Below are 19,867 nucleotides of genomic sequence, written 5' to 3'. Positions count from 1 at the left end.
ATTGGGGGGAAAGAATGTACCGCATATGGGGATAGGAACACAGGAGAATGGTTTGCTGGTAGTTCACTGGATGGGGGGGGGGTCCACGACACTGGGGAGGTATATGATCACGAGACCTGTCACTCACGGTCCTGACGGAGAGGAGGCCTTGGCCCCTGGGGGAGAGGGCCTATGCAGGGAGCTCCAAGTGGCGGCTGGGCGTAGAAGGTGGGCCATCCAGGGAGCTGTGCAGGACAGTGGGGCTCGTGGAGTTGCCACTAGTCTGGAAGTGATGGGGCGGCGTCTTTTATATTTTTATGTGACCGACTCTGGGCATAGGCTTCACAGCCTGCTTTCAGGGCCCAGTAGTCCTCCTACATACTGTACACCTCTAATGTCACCTCTTCGGTGCTAACACCCACCGTCCATACTGAATACATGCTAGGGCTGTCTCATACAGGACTGGTGTATTTGTGTTAGTGGGATTATTTTTATGACATGTCGGTGGTTCATCTGGTAGATCAGTAAAGTCTGATATTTATGAAATTCAAATCATTAAACTGTTCCCTGCCCCAGTAGGATTTGAACTCAGGTCCGTTAAGACTGCAGGCCAACTATCTACCAATTGAGCCACCGGCTCCCCCGGCTTCCTCATTGCATCGGCCCTGCAGGAGGCAGGGCTTTCAGGACTGGGCCTGAAGAAGGCCAGAAGTCGGGCAGTGTGCCGTCGGCCCTTGGTTGTCTTCGAGGTCCAAGGGAGGGCCTGGTGGAGACCCGGCCCGAGTGTCGGCTGGGGGGAGGATGCTGTCGAGGTAGGGCGGCCTAAACCTTGGTCCGGGGTGGCCATTAGGAGAGAACTGCGGCCACCTGCATCGGGGGAAGCCCTTCGGACTCAGCGAGCGCCTGGGGAGGGCCGCTGGCTCTGGGGACTGTGGCCTCTGCTGCAGGGGAAGGCCGACAGGGGAGAGCTGCGGCCTCTGGTCCTGGCGGAGCCTGTCAGCGTCTGGGGTGACCAGGCTGCAGGGACCGGACTCCAGGCCTCGGGGGCGTCTCGTCTGGGTTGAACTTAGGAGGGGAACCTGTAGGGGAAGACGCTCCAGCCCTCCAAGGAGAGAGCTGGAAGGAGTGGCACCTCACTCTAACACCAAGACAGTGAGGGGAGCCAGAGGTGACTCCTTCCGTCAGATAGTCCCGTCGGGCACTGCATGTGCTCCTACGTGGAACAGGGGTACGAGGGCACTCCAGGCACTCCTGTCGTAGGGCTAGGGCCTCCTGCCCTGGAGACACTGGGAGGAAGAGGTCGGATGTACATTCATGGCTAGTGCCGCAGCTCCGACGGAGCGTGCCCTCCCTTCGTCAGGTTGGGGTTACGTGTCCCAAGGACGTCAGGAGGAAGAGGCCGGATGTACACTCTCGGCTAATGCCACAGCTCTGACGGAGCATGCCCTCCTTCCGTCTGGGAAGGTCCTGTGCCTGTAACGTCGGGAGGAAGAGGCCGGATGTACTCTCTCGGCTTTCACTGCAGCTCTGACGAAGCGTGCCCTTCTTCAGTCTAGGCAGGGGAACAGCAACCCTAGAGGCTCCTCCTGAGTCCTCACTTAAATATGGAGATGATCCACAAGACTCGGTATCCGAGGGTGTGCCTGGGAACTTGCCACTGCAGGTCCCACCCCGATTCTGTCGAGCACTTCCTCTGCTGGAGAGTAGTGTACTTTTTCCATACACTACTGGGTGGTCTGGCTGCGCGGAAGAGGGGCGCTGGGTCGCGAGGGAGATGTGTCGTTGTTGCTTGGACATCCGCCTAGGTAAGTCAGCCCCTCTGTTGTCTCCTTGTGGGGTGGGTGTCACCCCCTCACACTCTCCTCCTGGGGTGGTGGTGTCGGGCTCATCCCGCCGCGCTGGTGTTTGAGAAGCAAAATGATAGCTCTCATTGAGACCTGAAAAACCGGTGTAATGGTTTTAATCCCTTTCCATTTCAGCCTGCCATAATTCTTTACTTAAAATCTTATTTTGAAAAGATGGTTTTTACTTAAACCTAATTTTGAAATTACATTTTTTACTAATATCTACTTACGAAAAGATTTTCTTCCATAAAGGTGCAAGAATACCATCTGGCTTGTTCACTGGCTCACAGTGAAAACTGGCAATTTTGTTCAGTTTCTTATAGTTAACACAAAACTGGAAGGATACATCAGACTTCTTCACTCCCTCTCACAGTCCTAACCTCGTTTTTTCCCGCCCAACACCCACAAATGACTGTGTGCCATTCGCCCAGTATGAGGTTTCTAGAGTAACTATTATTGTTTCTCTCCAGAAAACAGTTATATCAACAGCTCTTACAAAATTAAAATAATATTATACACAAATTAATGCTATGAATTATACATATTGCTAAAAAAAAAAAAATAAAACTAGATCCACAATTCGAAAATGACTCATTAAGCTTTGTTCACCCTGGAAAACGCAATGACTTTAACCCACACCACCATTCAGAAACGTAAAGTATTTAGTACCAGTAGTTTACAAAGTCGTATTCATCTCTGTCATTCATCATTCATCAACATAGTGCCTCCTTCCTTGCATCCTCCATGTGTGCTGATACCTGAGTTTCTGCACTTCACACTCTCCCACTTCTTGACTTCAAACCCTTTCATCATCATTTCACGCAACTCTGTCACAGCATACCTTGCATTCTTGAAAATATTCACCAATTCTTCTCTTTTACAGTCATAATTAACACTCCTTACATCCCAACAATCCATACAATCCAACTTATCACAGGTGCAGGATCCAGACCCTAGGCTTACTGCAACAGTGTGAGCGAGTACCTTTTACGATCAAACCTGTTGGGAATACAGGGGAAATATTCTTTCTCCCTCACTACAGGGATAGATATCATGTTTACTACCGAGCGTAGTAAATGATTTCCTAGTTTACATACACCATTTACCCTGTCCCTCAATGCAGAGTTACTTGGGGGCAGCACTGTAGGTGTCCCCTCAAAATCAGGTGCATTCATTTAACATGTGGAAAAAAAAGTTAGGATGAGAAAGTCTGCAAACACCGACTTGGACATGTGAAAAACGTCTACATTTTCATATAAAGACCAGATTGACAGGTGTACCATAAGAGCACAAAGATGTATTTTCATTATAGCCATTACAAGAGTTCCCAGCAATATCAGGCCATTGCGCACTTGCTCCTGTGGAGGGCTCTCGGTCTTCGCCCTCGAATCTCAGTTGTTTGCAGCTACTCTGCTTTGTTTCATTCATCTAGCAGTTGCAACAGAATGGATGAATGTATGAAGAATGTATGGATGAATGTACAAATACAGCCGAATGCGCAACATAACATCGGTTCGAAAAGTGCCATATTATATTCTTATACAGTATTAAAATTTAAGTTGTAACTGGGTGCTAAAGATAACCAGTTTTCAGTGATTAATGTTTTTCCTCCCGTCCGTTAAAAATTGTTTAAATTACACACGACTTGCTCAAAAACTATAAATCAACTTGCAGCAGTTTTTGGAGCATTGCACACAGAAATGTACACCGTTGCCTATGATATACAGTACATTTTGTTGATGAAAACGTTATTTTGTGCGACACTGATTTCAAATGGGGGCCATTTTTCAACCACACCTCCCGTTTCCTTAAACTGACAAATAGCTTCTTCAGTGCCGGACAGCCCCCGCTACATGCGTTCCACGTAATGTAAAGCCAAAGGGAACAATTCTTAAGGGCCAAAAATATCCCTTTAGAAATCTTCAATCGACAAGTAATTGAAATGGTTCATCACTTAATTGAGTACAAGCAAGTACTTTTCAGTAAAGCTATTATCAGGTCAACCAGTAATTCCAGTAAACTAGTTTTCAATGTAATTATTACTGTCTTTTGCTTGTTATCAACCAGTCTGTAAGATTAACAGATCGTAATAGTAATTTAAGTTCTTTGCCAGAAAATATTATTTTACTGTTACTTTTACTATATTTAGACGATTGTATTCAGTTTGAGATATTTTTCAAACTGGAAGGCTTACATAGAGCCGGTAATCATCTTCCCACTACCAGAGAGTTTTCCGCGCTTAATAAAATAATTTTATGAATCAAGAAGATACCAAAATACGTCATTTTAAAGACGGGATTAATATCAAGGATACTATATTTACTTTTTTTTTTTAATTACTGACAGTATTATTCTTATTAGATTAACTGAGCGTGGGTTTTAAGTGTGTGGTACCTGTTATGAGCAATAAGTATATCATTTGTAATTTTGGCTCAGTAGAGTTCATGAAAAAGGCATCCAGGAACCAGACAAATGAAAGGAGCTGAGCTTCTATAATGCCGTCGTTAACACCAACACTTAATCCGACTACACAGCTTGGTAATTTGGCAAAAGGCTTACACTTAGGCTGAACGACCTAAAGTAAAAGCATCGTTAAACCACTGGAGAAGAAAACTGTGGGGATGACCGAGATATTTGGACTCTTGACATGAAACTTTTTCGTCATGGGCATTTCTGCTTGGATCCCTCCTCCATTACGGAGGGTGCATAGCACCCGTCTGGCAAAGCACTGTCACCCATTTGTTTTCAGCTGTGTAATGCAGGCGCTAACCGATTCTCTCAGTAATTCACGTATACAACATGTCAGCTCTGGAACTTTCTTCCTCATCTGATATTATTCTCTCGTTATGACCCCTAGACTTACAAATGCAATGTATCCAGGCATCTCGAAATGAGTAGACTTGAATGTAGTTCTTCTTTGTTCAGTCGGTCTTGAAAAGAAGTTTTCCCGTTTTTTTAACTTTTTTCTTCTTTGCTTTAAGAGATTTTTCCTGCTATCATCAACCGATTTTATTCAGCACTGAAGAGAGTTTTGAAAATGTACTGCAATGGTGGGGACCAACACCATCAGACTTTAAGCCATGGTGCTCAACTCCATAGACAGACTTTTGAACCTGAAGTGGGATATTTACCCACCATCCTGGGATACGAGGCCACTGCATCATCCAAGTTACTACAATTACCTCTCCAAGCTGATACCCTGGGTTATCATTTAACTGACAAACCATAAGGGATGATGACACCTAGGTCGGGCGAAGCCTGACATTATCGCACCAGTAGCCTCTTAGGTAGCACAGCTTACCACTTTGCCCCGGCGATGGAATGGGTTAGGAATAGTCTTCTCTGACTAGTCAAGCCTGAGGATATATCTATCTATATATCTATCTAAAGATAGATAGATAGATACATAGATAATTTATTTCATGCTTTCCTCAGGTAATTTTTCGTGCAAGGATAAAAAAAGACTGCCATATGATTGAAACTAATAAAACTACAGAAAATCTAAGCATATTGTGTAAAGCTTATGAAAGAATATTTGTTCTTATGTTCTTTTTCTAAACTAGAAATAGCTCAGAGATCGCATACCTCCGCCAGTGGCATTGCCATTAAAAGGGATCCGGATCCGTGGAGATATTGTGTGGAATACGTAGGATCCGGTTCCTCCTGCAAATTTAATTAATTGTTCCTTGACCCATGGCCCACTCTTCCACAGAATTTTGTTAAAATTCATTGCGAATTTTTGGAGATATTGTGCATAGGATCTGGATCTGCCCCAGATTTTAATCAATTCTTTCTTTGCCCACAGCCCAACCTTCCACAAAATTTCATTGAAATTCATTGAGAAGTTTTGGAGATATTGTGCGGGATATTTCGGATCCGGATCCACCCCTATATTTAATCAGTTCTTGCTAGGTCCATGGCCAACCCTTCCACAAAATTTCATTGAAAATCACTGAGAACTATTGGAGATATCGTGTGGACGAACCGACAAACATAGGTGAATACGTAACTTCCTCCAACTTCGTTTGTGGAGGTAAAAATATGTATATCACCATACTGCTGAAAAAAATGGAGGGATGTTGGAGAATAAATAACCACAAAACGGTTTCAAAAGTGTTTCTTTGGAGAATTTTTTAGCAAGAGTGAACCAATGCACAAAGTCAGAAAGGTTATAAAAAATCAGTTGGTATTACATTCTGCTTACACTCAGGGTGATGTGATAACATGCATGGTCACAAGTGTTATGGGTACTCAGGGTGACCTATCATGCACCTGCATTTCTGCCTTGGTTTGAAGCCCACTCCAATATTTATTCATGACAACCCAGAAGTATGGTTTGAGTCAGGCAGCCAGTCGCCTCTGAGGCATTGTAGGTGGGTGTGTACTTTGTGATTTCATGGTGTCCAATACGTCACCCATGTACTGACAAATCTACCTCACCCTTTCACAAGCCAACCACATGCATATCTGCGAGTTACGCAAATGGATTATGATACTGAGTACAGTGACTGGTGAAGCAGGATGCAATTGTCTAGTCATACTGTGCGACCGAACTATGGTCCCACTCGCTCTCAAACATTCCAATACCACCTATTCATTCAGCAAAAGTTACTTTTCTTCATCGCCTCTGTACGCTACAATATGTGGGGACATTTGCATCGGCAAGAGTAAGAAATGGTGAGTATTATGAATTTTAACTGGATGTTCTATGTGGTTTACTTACTGAGATATGACGTTGTGAATATGAACGTTTTTCGGGTAAATGCCAGTAAGTGGCGAATGTCCATGTGCCGTGGGACTTCTCAACATTCGCCACCATACGGCTTAAAACAATGCGTTGGAGCACCAAGCAACACTAAAACTGTTCTTTTGGACAGTATCAAAGATACAGTTGATCTATGCACACCGTTGGCAAACTTATGTAAAGTAGTTTGTGATACTTAAATGAGGTTTCTTGATAATCTTCACCATATTTCTGAGAAAGTGCAAATTCAGCACTAAAACAGTGCTATCACGTAAAGTATCAGTGTCACACTTGACCTTCACATATTGCTCGAGAGAGTAGGAAAAGTAATATATGCTTCTTAGGTGGCTTTTCTCAAAGTTTGACACCATATCACTGAAAATTCTATAAACTGTTAAACTAAGCACCAAATAATCTTGGAAATTATTAAAGCAACAGTGGACTTACGTCCATTGTTGGAAAGTTTATGCAAGAATGGTAATTGTTACCTAATTATTCTTCTTTTTTATCGCCCATATAGTTTTGCAAAGAGCCAGAAGTACTAAAAGTAATACAAAAATTGAGTCGAATGTGTGATCCACCATGCTTTGTTGTGATGGTCCAAAGCAATGTTTCTCAGAGTTTATTTATTTATTTATTTTTTACTTCATTCTCCTTGCGGGGATCTTAACATCCTCGTGGCCCCCCTTCATTTTTCTCTCAAGCCCCTCACAAATAATGATGAAAAATTGTTTTGGTACTGTCCATTTATTTTAATGCTTACAGCTATTTATCAGAATGCACATATAAATTGTATGGATGACACTGCTCTGAGTCAGTCGACTGATTCGAAGATGAATAATTGATAATGCACACCTTATATCTGAGTCCACATTGAACCGGTTTCAGCTTTTACTTTTTATGTGTAGAAGAGTGGAGAAATCAGATTCACACAAATATGTTATGGAAAATGGTAAAAAGACACTGAGTGCGATTTCACTAACTTTTGCAAATGGCTGATACGTGAAGCACCAGAACACAGCCAGAGATTTTTCTTCATGCTCTGGCAGCAGAATAATTCTTTAGGTCATGGAATTCGTCCTGAACATCATTGTGAATGGTGGCATTATCAAGAGTGTCAGAGAAAGACTCCACACCAATTGCCCTTTTTCCTCCATGAATTCTGGGAAGTATCTTTTCAGCTCACTTTCCAAGGATTACTGAAATTTCACTTTAGAGTGATGCGTCAGGGTGGTGATCCTATTTAATTTCGTGAAGAATAGCTGACAGATTCTCAAACATATGGCCACATTTTCTGTCCTCACTTTCCTTTGCCAGTTCTGGAGTTTAGCATGAAATGCACCCACACAGTCCATGAGGTGAAATACATTTCTTTCCATGCCTTGTAGCTTGAGATTCTGCCTGTTTAGCAGCTCTAAAATGTCAGCCAGGTGTGCAAGACGTGACTCAAAACGCCAGGTTGAAGAGCCTTAATGCATCATTTTTTCCTTCATCTCCAGGAAAAGTTGTATAGTTCTCTCCAAAGCTAAGATGCTCTGTTCACAACATTGTCCTTGGAGAGTTATCACACTTTGGAGCAAAAAAGGAGGGATTCATGCTCTGAATCCATGTCTTCACAGAGTTTCTGGAAAAGGGTTTCACAAAGTTGACACGTTTTACCGCTGCCTCCACTGCAAAAAGATGGATCATACAGTGAATCACTTTTGCATTCGAAGCTGCTTCCTTGACATGCTTCTGTAGCCCCTATTTTGATCCCAGCATCGCCGAAGCCCCATCAGTACAGGCTCCAGAACAATTTTCCCGCGTTATTCCGGTAGCTGGGAAGAAAGATGTAAACTTTCCCATCACATCTAAAGCTTTTGTGGTAGTCTCAAGCTGTGTACAGAGCAGGTACTCATCTTGATGTCATGCATGAATACATACCTAACAAACACGGGCAGCTGTGCACAAGAACTCACATCGATTGACTCATCCAAGTGTACTGTGAACATTCCAGTTGCAGACAATCTAATCTTGTGTATCAATTGTTCCATGAGATCAGCTGAAATTTCACTAGTTCTCCGTTTCACTGTGTTATTTAACAAGGAAATTTGCTGAATATTATGTGCACTTGACTTTCCATGAACCCCTTTGACCATCTTTACGGCACACGGCTTAACTAAAGTTTCATCAGTCAGGTGGGCCTTTTTCCACAATGCTTTTTCAAGGGAAACCTCATATGATGCATCTACGACACTTACATTCTGTTGTTGGAACGCACCACTCCCACCCAGTCTCAGTTTTCCCAAACTGTTCATGGCACTTGAAGAAAATGAGTCTTTCTCCACATACTGAGAGTATCGTCGTCAGATGATGCTTCAGCTTACTAAGCCTCATAGTATCATACCCCAACACTTTGAAACGCAGCACACACCGAGGTTTCACGATGCCATCAGCGAAGATTGATGTAAATCCGTATTTAATGTATCCATCATTGTACTTCTGCTTCCTAGCAACACTGGCAGCCACTGCAAATCTGTATTCATAAAAAGATGAATGATAAAATTTAAAATTACGTGGCCACTTGCAAAAAAAAAGGTGAATGAATTCACAATATTGATTTAGTATCAATGTCAGGAACAAATTACCAGCATTAAATGACTTTCACTAAACTTGCATCATGTGTTTTTAACTACACCCAAGCGAATTAAATTATATGTAGTATGAAGTAACTGGTTTTCTGTATTTGATTTTTTGCAGACAGTATTGCATTCATTTGTTCGTTATTTTTGTTTCTAATGAGTGAAAAAAGTGTCATTTAAGAAACTTTCGAGTTAATAATGTACAATAGATGTTACCACTAGCACATATGAAGCAAAATTCTTCTGACATAATAGTAACTATTACATTCTCCGATTTTTCCGTGTGTAAGCCGGGTTCCGTTGCTGCCTTGACGTATGCAAAGATTATGTAAAATCATGGTTACACTGTAAGAAAACAGTTGAAATATCATGTGAAAATGCTAAATGCAGCATTATGCTTGAGTTTTCATATTTAATCATTACCATATCATTTTCACACTGTCATAAATTTTGACAGTAAACAAATGTTGATGCAAAAAATTGGCAAAAATGATTCAAACGCAACACAACAAACAAAGATACCAAACATAAAATACCAAAAACATTGATAATTATACGAAATTAGCAAAAGACAAGTACTGTTCTAAATTTATAGCCGACTCTGCATTAGAAAATCACATTGGTTTTAATAAATTTCAAGTCAGAGCTACTAATTCTGTATTGAAATTGGGTTTGGTGAAAACCATATGATTTAAATTCAACGTAACAGTGATTTTTTATTCAACATTGATTATAATTCATATCGTTTGGTGAAAGTGAATCAATTGAATTTCGTCATATGATTTAAATCAGTGCTATTTTTTGTGTGTGCAAATGGCCGTTGATAATAAAAACGAAATGAATGAATGAGAAAATGAACAGAAATGATATTACAGAGAGAATATGTGAGAGCAATATCAAAGGTAGAGCGTGATAGGGATACCATCCGTGAGCTGGGAAGGCAGAGTGGAGGAATACATAAACTGTGGAACTATATCTCTACAAATATCTATAAGCCGATAGACAGAAAAAACAAATACGTCAGTTTCACAATACTAATGTCAACTAAGTATATCGCAAGTAACATTAGAATAATGTACAAAAAGCAGTATATAATTCTCAGAAACTTGCATTGGCGGGAGCCAACAGGGGTCGTGGCCAAGAGGAAAGTTAAAACAGGGAGCAAAGGAGACACACTTGTCCCCTGCACACGGTCGTAAGTCTGTTGGAAAAATCTCTTCTTTAGAGGTGAATAGGATTTTATATATGGTTTGCTCGACAACAAATTCACTTCTGCATATTGCATACAAAGTGTTCCACATAGTCATATTTTTTCTCGCTCACTTGTTAGTCCAGTGAAGCAAGTATACACTGGAGCAAGAAGGAGCAAGGCAACAAGCTATACAAGTGGCCCCCTTATATAAGTTTAAGGCAGACACATTCTGACTTACTACTTAAGTAACCCACCAAGGCCCCCCTAAAATCCTGCTGTGGCTCCCTTGGGGGCCATGGCTCACAGTTTGAGAACCAGTGGTCTGAAGCAAGTGCAGTACATTTAATATGAAATAAGATGTATCATTTCACAGTGCATATTAACCTGCCCCGTCCCAAACGATTTTCCACCACTGATTCCCTCCAATCATGATCAATTTTGGAAAGAAAAAATTTTGGCTCAAACCTCTGCTTTTGGTGAGAAACATCGAAAATTCTTAGAGAAATCGCTCACCTGAGGTTTAAAATACTGGATACAGATAGCAGTACCCTGTACCTTACTGTGTTTTCTATCAGGCTGGCTCCAAAGAAAACGAGTTCTGTGGGAGGGTAACTATTCCACACCACTCATAAATGGTATTTATCTATTTATTTGGTACGAATTTTATATAGTATGAGAGTTTATTGGTTTTCACACAGTAATATAGGCAATATAAGCATTGTTTCACTCACCAAACACAGCAACATACCTGACCTTTTTTGGCGACATTACCTGATCATCATTTCTGACTGTTTCTTCCTCCAATGCTACGTAAACTTGTCCTCCACATTGTCATTGATTGGGGAATCACTCTGGCCCTGAATTTTGTACCGTGGCATAACATGTCTTTACTGGCCAGGTCACTGGTAACGGGTGAATTGCCAAGACAATGGCATGCAAGGGGGGGGAGGTCATGCTGGGTAAGGCATTGTCCCTGCCTGGCATCTTGTAGAGGAAGGTGTCCCACGTATACATACCAAAAATCACACGCGAAAATTGAAAATTGTGCAAATTAGAGATCTTCCAATTGATGCACATTTATATAGGTCAATGGGACTGACAGTGACAAAACGTGTGGACTTATATATACGTCAACGAGACCTGGCGGGTTAAAATCAGACAAATGGGATGTAACATTGCATTTAGCTAAAGTAACAAATCAAGCTTGTTCACTGTGCCTTTCATTTTTAGGGCTCTCGGAAAGTGATTAATATCATCTGGGAATTATCATTATCACCATAATCAAGATTTACGTCTGTTTTCCATGAAATATAGGTGAGATTGGTGTGTCTGATAGCATTCCTTCATCTTGTTCCGTCTTGTGCTAGTTTCTACTGATCCCTCTAGATTTAAGGTCAGTGCACCACCTCATCCTATGTCTTCCTCGATCTTCAACTCCATCAATGGCCAGGAGCCTCAAAGATTTTACACCTCCTCATGCAACTCCGCAAGGCCATCCTTTCAACATGTCCTAATCATCTCTGCCTTCTCTTTTCTACTTCCCTCTCCATCGATTCCACATAGAGCCTTCTTCTCAGCTCATCTGAAAGATGCCTGATCATTTAGCTTTATTCCACTTATCCAATGGATCATTTTCATGTCATTTCGTTCCAGTCATACTGTACTAAACTCGTTCTTTTTTGTGGAAAATGCACAATATCAGGATTGGCCACAGTTCTCTGAATATCCTTATATCACTATGCACTCTTGCAATGCTGGGAATGCTACTAGTAAAAAGTAGCGGCGTTCCCATTCCCGTTACTAGCTTGAAAAAGTAGTGGCGTTACTGGTTTCGCTACTTAAATGAAATGTAGTGGTGCTCCCGCTCCCGCTACTTTGGATAAGAAAAAGGTAGATGAGGAAAAGGTTAACCAAAATCTGTGATATAGCAATACACTATATACTGTTTTCGATAATATTAGTCAGTCTGAATGCTTATGTAGTGTACCAGTAATGTCAGTATATACTTATATTGAAAAAAGAAAATATCATATACATGTCAGTGTCATTTTAATGAAGTTTAGAGCCAAATGTAAAGGGAAAAGCTATTTACTTTTTAATGTAACAAATGTTCTTTTACACTGTTACATAGTATACCTACTGAAAGTATATAACATACGAATATAAAAGGCAAAAAAAATGTGGCCTACCATTGATACATATTATATAGATGTAATATATTTTTAATGATACTTGTTTAAGATACGTACGAAAACGAAAGTAAAAATGAACTGGAGGTTTCTTTTAAAGGCTATTTAAACAATAGCAATGTTTTTTTTTTCACTAAACTGAAAATAACATGCTGTTACGAAACAATAACGTAGTGAGTAAGAATTAGTCTGAAAGAGAGAGTGAGGGAGAGAGCCAGAGTTAGAGACGGGGATAGTTAGAGGTGATATGTGTGTGTGTGTGTGTGTGTTGCCTATATCTAGCTGACATCCTTATTTATCTTTACTTAACCCCTACACCGCAGTCATGTTTTTGCGCTCCTTGCGCATCCCGCGAGGATATTCGAGCTCCGACTGACTTTTTAAAAATATTTTCCCAAAATCAGTTATTAGTCCTAGAATATTATGATTATATGTGCATATGGCACATACCTTCAGCTTTCTCCTGGCATGTTTGCTGAGTCTTCGTCGAGTACCGTAGGACTTGTGGAGACTTCTGAATTTGGGTAACGAATTCTCCACTTTACCCTTCCCAACACCCAGTAATATGATTACCACAGCCTGATATTATCACTAGAAACACTACTCTATGATTTTCAATTAGTTTGGAATCCATACACCCAAAAAAAAAACACTGTGAAAGCAATAAAAGTTATGAGTGCGTATGAGCTTCCCACTTGCGCTCGTTCCCCGCTGGTATTCTGTCGTTTATTATTGATAAACACACTCACACTTTATATTCTTATTACTTTATTACACTTATATATATATATATATATATATATATATATATATATATATATATATATACAGTATTTATCCATAAGTTTCCTTCAGTAATAATAGTTTATTTTCACTCCAGGCATTAACTTTCTCATTCAGTAAACTTGCGTAGAGAGCAAAGCTTTGACTGTCATTACTCCAAGTATTTGTACTCATATTCTTATATTAGTAATTATTTACATTTCTATTTTATTTACACTGTGTTATACACTGTCACTTCCAGTAAATAGCCAGGATGAACTTGGGACACTGAAGCACTCGTACTTTATCACCATTTCCTCCACTGGCTCATCACACGATTCACCAGAAAGATTGTAGTCACTGTCTGTCATTATCATGGATAAATTAGTCAGTTCACACTCCACAGCAGAGTCATTTAGTCTTTTACCCCTTCCCAAACGAGGTTTAGTAGGGGTAGAGGTCACAGGGCCCTCTAGAAGCGGCAGAAATGGAGGGGCGCGAGTGCTACGTGCTTTTATCTCAAGAAACAACACTGAACTAAATGACGAGGTGGATATGGGGCCGCCAAGGGTTGACAACATCAGCGAGGTGACAGCTGCTAATTTATATGCTGTGAAATGATTGGCAGGAAACTAGGTAGCTCCAGGTAAATGTAAATATTGCTTAGGCTTCTCCCTTCCTTTCTTATATATACTTTTATTATGAGAATAGATTATACGGCATATTTCAAGGGGAAATTACCGGGGAAAATTAGCGAACAAGTGCACGTGGGGTGTTGCCAGGTGATAATTAGCCAACTCCAGGTGTATGGCACTATCAGTTACCTTATTATTTTTTGGTATATATTATTTTGTATAAGAATAGGGCATATGGCTTATTTCAATGGATGAAATTAGTGGAAAATTCCGGGGAAGATTTGTTTAGCGCAGCGCGGCCGGGCAGGTGAGAGGAGAGGGTAATGGAGGGGAGGTAGGGAGGAGAATCAAGAATGAGGATAAATAGCTAAATTGTCAACAATGGATGGGAGTACAGATGACATTAGCAGTGCTGACTATTGTTGGACACCGGCAGTACTGATAGTTGATATAAGCCACCACTTGAAAACCCAGGAGAATTCAAAATAACAGAAAATCGCAAAAGTGATGCCCTGCGGTATGATCCATTGCACCTGAGCGTCACAAAAGTGATGCCCCACGGTTAAGGGGTTAATTTAAATTATAGATAATTTACTAGCAAATTATTGTCTAATTATTGCACATTACTAATGAATAATAATTAGTAAACTACTGATGTATTGTAGAACAAACATCATTAATTGACAGAATTGACGAAAGTATTTTTTTTTGTCATTAATAAATACAACCAAACCGTTGGCATATCTGTACCGGTACTCACCGACTCCGGACCTGTATTCGTTGTGTGAGTAGTGAGGAGCGCAGTAACCCGTGAGTAAGGCCAAAAAGTAGCAGCGCTCTCAGTTCCGCTACTGGCTAAAAAAAGTAATGATGTTACCACCATCACTATTAAAATAGTAATGGCTCTATGCAGCGCTGCTACTAATAGCTGTGCTATTCCAGACTTTGCACTCTTGCGATGGTGTTCAGCTTGTCACTACCACGAACAGTGATAACATCACAGATTTAATGGAATTTGTCTACAATGTTCCGTACCTCATCTCCTTTCACCAAAGAATTTACTGGTCTACCATAGAGTGATCTGGCAACGCTCCTGAATCTATGATACCAACCCTTCCACCTTGGGGATGTTTTTTTGGTTGGATGTCCCATGCTGGTGTCTTGAGATATATAAAGAGAATTATTTTGATAAAACATTACACACCAAAAAATACACCAAAATTCTCTGATTGAAGTGATGTCGAAGATAATGTAAAAAAAAAAAAAATGTTCTTTTGAGCTGTCAAAACCTGTGATGTTGAAGTTGCTCCATTGCCAGACGAATGCCATTTGGTATAAAGATAAGCTCGAGGCTGGGTGTGCGTGTGTGTTTTTTTTTTTACAGAACAGAGGAAGGATAAACAAATGAATTAAAAAAATCCATACACTCTAGTACTGGCATCCTCCATTCGTAAAATATCTGTAACAGTTGGACTTCAACAGCTGTAGGTTGAGGTTTGGGGGGAAACAACTCCACAGAAGCGAGTTCTAGAGAAATGCTGCTCGGGGAATAAAAGAATTCTGATAGGCAGAAGTTCTGCAATATGACTGGGTGACATTCCAGTCATGAGTGCTAGCAGATGCCCATATAGCACGAGGGAAGGCATGAGGAGGTAGCACAATGGATGCAACTTTGAGCATTTGCCATAAGCATATCTGTAAAATAATGCAAGGGAGGCAGCATTCCTTCTTACTTGTAGAGAAGGTAGTTTATTTATAATAGCAGGGGTGTTAATAATTCCAACAGCTTTGGTCTGAATTTTGTCTAGGTGTTTTAGTGCAACCTCTCCACATCCATTCCACAAGGATGAGCAACATTCAAGGTGGGAGCACACATGACCCTTATAAATTATAGATAACTGCTCGTCAGTGAAGAAGTTACGGACTTTACAACAATCCAAGTTTCTTTCAGTTGGTTTTAGCATGTGATCTGACATGAGAGGTCAAGCTGATGGCATTGTTAAGTGAGACACCAAGAATTTAAGTACTTTTGGAGATGGGAATATTAGTAGCACTGAAGGTAATATACGAATCTGGCAATATCTGTCTATTAATAATTTGTATATATTTGGTTTTGCTAGCATTAAATGTGACAAGGTTGTTTTGTCCCCATTCATTGATCGTAGATAAGTCTTGATTTATGGAGATGGCTGTAGTGAGTTGATAGTTAGAAATATTAGACTTTATAAATGGTTGTTTGAGTGTGAATGAACTGTAAAGTGTTGAGTCATCTGCATATGAATCGATGGGAGTGTGGGTGACAGATAAGAGACCATTAATATGAACCAGGAACACTATTGGCACCAGAACTGATCCCTGTGGCACGCTGCCGTTAATTGAGTGGAAATTGGAATATATATCATCTGCTTTTACTCTTTATTTTTTTGTCGCTGAGATATGAGGAAAGCAGAGGAACAGTTGACGCTAGTCCATAATATAATAGCATCTTCATTTTCACTCTCACTTTCATCTGACAACATATCTGAGTCATCAGACATCGCTCTCATCAACTACAAATAGTATTTAGAGCAACCAATGGCTGTCATGGCAAAGGAAACATCTCATACCACATGCTTTGAAATACTTCTGGTGACAAAAATAATAGCTAATAAAATAGCCCTCCCATGATGGCAACATCTCAGTACTGCCACCACATGATACATGAACCATTATTTGGCCCCAGTACTGGCATCCAAATATAAAAATTCCAGAACATGTTGGCTATACATGCCACCCATAGGCTACAGACTTTTTTGTGTGTGGCACATATATGTGACACCCAATGTGAAAAGGTATTCATTAACAGACTGAAATCCATTAACACATACAGAAAGGTCTCCCCGAACATGTTCTCGCTGAACGCGCTCGCAATTATACACGATTAGTGCTGGGATACGTAAGATTATAGAACCATTATGAAAACTATAAATTTACACGAGAGGCCTTTGAAAGGCCAAATCCTCGAACTTCAGTGCACGGTTTGTTTTGATCATGTGATCATGTGATTCGCTGTACTGCTTCTCCACAGTACTTTATTTGTAAGTTAAATATTTATATTATTGTTCTGATAAGTATATGTATAAGTAAAAGTACTATTAAATAAACTTAAAGCAAGAAATAAAGTCTTATAACCTGTTTACCTGATAGGCGTCGGAATATTGCCTTATTTATTTGTTCGTTAAGGATGTGCTGCACTGATTTTCCACAGTACTGTATTTGTAAGTTAAATATTTACTGTTCTGGTTTGTAAGTTAAAGCACTTGAATAAAGTTAAAGCATTAACCCTTCTCAGGTAAACCTATAATTTTATCCTTACTTAGGTAATGTGGGGTCTGTCAGACTCCAATCTTTAAAAAATTGTCAAAAATACTTACAACTTTATTGAAACAATCGCTTTTACACAGCTTCTGTAGGCCTTTTCCTTCAATTTAGTGCAAAATGTATGGAAATATAAATGACGAAATAGTTTATGGAAAATTAAATGAAAAAACATTGACAAATTTTATACCATCTGAAATTAGTGGCTGCCATACCAACACTGATATGTTCCACCAGTGTTCTATCATTGTATGCTGTACAGTAATGGCCAATGTTTCTGTAAGCAGTAAGAGAAGCACGTCAAAAAAAAAAAAAAATTGTAGGGAAGAAATATATATATATATATATATATATATGGGAAAATAATCACAGGTTAGGTAAAGTGGGGTCCACTGGACCCCAAAGGCCCTTTATCGCGAAAACAGAGCCAGATCCCGAACTGACCCCATCACTTCCCTAAACTAGTCTACTAGTCAGGAAGGTAGAGGGAAAACCAGATCCCAAGACCTTATAGTAATATATGAAAAACACTAAGAAAAATAGCGTGGGGTCCGACAGACCCCACATTACCTGAGGAGAGTTAAAGTCTTGTAACCAGTTAACCTGATTTATATGATTGCCCATGATCGGCGGGTTCTGAGACAATTCTCTGTCAAGTCAATTTACCGTCAGACTATACCCCGTCAAAACATGGACGATTCCCCGTCAGGACAATTCGCACCCTGAACGATTCCCCGTCAGGACAATTCGCACCCTGAACGATTCCCCGTCAGGACAATTCGCACCCTGAACGATTCCCCGTCAGGACAATTCGCACCCTGAACGATTCCCCGTCAGGACAATTCGCACCCTGAACGATTCCCCGTCATTCTATAAATAAACTTATTTCGTCTTTCAATTATATTCTACCGTCACCCACAGCTGTCTTCATTAATGATGGCGAATTGTCTTGATATTGTGATGACGAATTGACTTGACGAATTGTCCCGAAACCAATTGGCATCGGAATGTTGCCTTGTGTTTACGTATTTGTGTTGAAGTTTTGTTATGCGGTACTGTATTTGTAAGTTATAACTTTAAAAAAACCTTCTAACCAATTAAAGTGCTTCATATTGATTACGAATGGCAGATAACAGCAAAACAGCACATTTAGGGGGTCTAGGGAGCAAAGTAAGCAAAGCTGGGAATAGCGCCGCTATTAGTAGCAGCACTATATAGCGTCGCTACTATTTTAATAGCGATGGTGGTAACGCCATTACTTTTTTTTAGCCAGTAGCGGAACTGAGAGCGCCGCTACTTTTTGGCCGTACTCACGCGTTACCACGCTCCTAGCTACTCACGCGACAAATACAGGTCAGGAGTCAGTGAGTACATACAGCTATGCCAACGGTTTGGTTGTATTTATTAATGATGAAAAATTATACTTTCGTCAATGTCATTTTTTTTTTATTTTTTTATTATGTATCCGACTCTGGGTTTCGGCTTCACATCCTGCTCTCAAAGTCCAGTGGTCCTCCTACATTCCATACACCTCCACATGTCACCACTTCTGCGCTAACACCCGCCGTCCATATTGAATACATGTATGGCTGTCTCATATAGGACTGGTGTATTGGTATTAGCGGGGGTATTTTTACGACATGTCGGCGGGTCTTCTGGTAGCTGTTCCCTGACCCAGCCGGGATTTGAACCTGGGCTCGGTAGGACTGCAGGCCACCACTCTACCGATTGAGCCACCGCCTCCCCCAATGATGTTTGTTCTACATTACATCAGTAATTTATTCATTCATTCATTGCCAGACGCCATGTATCCCAGACGGGGTGGCCAATGGCTTAGAGTTAATTGTTTTACAGGGAGGGGCACTAATCCTCCACCAACTCCACTTGACATGTAGGGATGCCAACAGCATCTGGTGTTCCCAGGCGGTCACCCATCCAAGTACTAACCAGACCCAACGTTGCTTAACTTCGCTGATCGGACGGGAAGAGGTGTACTCAACGTGGTATGGCCGTTGGCTTATTATTTATTAGTAATGTGCAGTAATTAGACAGGAATTTGCTAGTTAATTATCGACCACAAATTAAGGAAAGATAAATAGGGATGTCAGCTAGATGTAGGCAATGCTAACACACACACACACACACACACACACACACACACACACATCTAACTATCCCCGTCTCCAATTCCTGCTCTCTCTCTTACTCTCTCTTTCAGACTAATTCTTACTACGTTATTTTTTCGTAACAGTATGTTACTTTCAGTTTTTAAGTAATGGAAAAACATTGCTATTGTATAAATAGCCTTTAAAAGAAAGCCCCAGTTCATTTTTACTTTCGTTTTCGTGCATATCTTAAACAGGTATCATTGAAAATATAATAAATCTATATAATAGATATCAATGGTAGGCCACATTTTTTTGCCTTTTATTTACGTATGTTACTTTCAGTAGGTATACAAGGAAACAGTGTAAACGAACATTTGTTACATTATACAGTAAATAGCTTTTTCCCGTACCTTCGGCTCTTAAGCTTCATTACGGT

At 40.5% G+C, this 19,867-nt stretch overlaps 1 non-coding gene across 1 annotated transcript; it reads right to left on the bottom strand.

Annotated features, from left to right (window-relative positions):
• Positions 1 to 19,221: 19,221 nt before the first annotated feature.
• On the bottom strand, positions 19,222 to 19,340 carry LOC145390504 (5S ribosomal RNA). The gene has a single exon (XR_013895654.1). It is a non-coding gene; the product is annotated as a 5S ribosomal RNA (ribosomal RNA).
• Positions 19,341 to 19,867: the final 527 nt, after the last annotated feature.

The sequence above is a fragment of the Coenobita brevimanus genome, chromosome 14 (genome assembly GCF_032717465.1).
Source record: "Coenobita brevimanus isolate Jiangsu-jjx chromosome 14, ASM3271746v2, whole genome shotgun sequence".
Lineage (NCBI taxonomy): Eukaryota > Metazoa > Arthropoda > Malacostraca > Decapoda > Coenobitidae > Coenobita > Coenobita brevimanus.
This window is presented reverse-complemented; position numbering and strand designations above follow the sequence as displayed.